Raw genomic sequence first — 1,930 nt, forward strand, 5'->3', positions numbered from 1 at the left:
GCAAAGAAGAAGTCAAATTATCACTCTTCGCAGATGATATGATACTATATGTAGAAAACCCAAAAGACTGCACTCCAAAACTGCTAGAACTTATACAGGAATTCAGTAAAGTGTCAGGATATAAAATCAATGCACAGAAATCAGTTGCATTTCTCTACACCAACAGCAAGACAGAAGAAAGAGATATTAAGGAGTCAATCCCATTTACAATTGCATCCAAAACCATAAGTTTTGAAACAATGATTTTATTGACTATGCAGAGGTATTATTTCTTATGCATTTAACATTTAAAGACTTGGGAATGCTAAATTAACAACATCTAGAATAGAAAGTTTTCACTGTATGCAATGCTTATTGGTAGGCTGGTCAATTTCATAGACATAGTTTCTATGAATGGCTTCCTAACTGAAAGCAATAATGTCCAAATATGTAAGATGATCTTATAATTTATTTATGGACAATATGTTACTTTGTTAGAAATACTAAATTAAAAAAAATTGTTTGATCATGTTTTTGAATGGGAAGAAAAGAGTGCATAGAGAAAAACTTATCCATAGAATCTAAATTGGAATAGAGGGTGAGGAAATTATATGATACCACTGGACAAAAATGGCCCAATACGTGCATGATGTTCATTGTTATTTAAATTCAGTCTAACCATGTAAATTCTCCTGAACTTGGAATCTATGCCACATGGCAAAGATTTGACCAAATCCTGAGCAGTCAACCAGCCAGCCTAGCAGATGGACATTGAAAAGCATCAACCCAGGATGCACTTGCTCCATGCCCAGCAGCTATGAGGTGTATATTAAGATCATTTTTTCCCGATGAGCAATTAAAAACATCTATCTATTTGGGGCTGCTATTTCACCAGTTGGAAGCTTATAACAACCATTTAAAAAGCCTTTGAATGGCTTTCTAGATTACCAAACAAAAATCATTTATAGCTGTATATTGAGATGAAGGTGATTAGTCTTATTTAAAACATTTTTTCCTAAAACTTTCTGAAGATAACACCAAATATAACTTAATATTTGTTTAAAGGGCTTTATTAATAAGATATTCTACTTTTATTAATATGATGACTGAATCCTTTCTGTGTTCAAAACTATTACTATTGGAAGGAAGCACATTAAAAACCAGATGTAACTAATAAATAACTCAGTGCACATATCTCCTAGAGTGTTTCTTAAATATGTCCAGATTATCCATTGGCTTTAGGGACAACAAGTTCACCAAATCTACCAAATTAATCAAGATTTCCCACCTATATCCACTTAATTGTGCCAAACTCCAAATACTGTAGTTACTTAGAGTTATAGTTATAATACTATAGTTATGTATACTGGCTAAATAAATGGCACTGGAAACCCATAAGCCTCTCTGTGTGTAGGTTCCAATCAGATCTCTAGCCTTTTGTCTTCCTGACAGAAAGCTCAACCTACTTACCTGTCTCATTATTTTAAATATTTAAGAAATTTTAAAAATCGTATCTTTTAGAAGTGGTTTCTTTGTGTAATTAGTAACTTCAAATAAGTTCAGTCTTTATGTCTTTGGGTTACTATATAATGTTATAAAATCTTCTCACAGCTTGGGAGCCTGGGTGGTGCAGTTGGTTCAGTGACCTACTCTTGGTTTTGGCTTGGGTCATGATCTCAGGGTCATGATATGAGGGTCATAATCTCAGTGTATTGAGATTGAGCCCTCACCAGTCTCTACACTCAGTACAGGGTCTTCTCATAAGACTTGCTCTCTCTCTCTCTCTCTATCTCTCTCTGCCCCTCCCCTCACCACACATGGACACTCTCTCTCAAATAAGTAAATAAATCTTTTAAAAAATCCTCTCACAACTATACTCAATGATAGTGATTCTCAGTTTTCTTTTGGTGTTGAGGCTGTATATACCCACAGCAATTCTTTTCTTTCCATC

Source organism: Mustela nigripes, chromosome 13 (assembly GCF_022355385.1).
Source record: "Mustela nigripes isolate SB6536 chromosome 13, MUSNIG.SB6536, whole genome shotgun sequence".
NCBI classification, from domain to species: Eukaryota; Metazoa; Chordata; class Mammalia; order Carnivora; family Mustelidae; genus Mustela; species Mustela nigripes.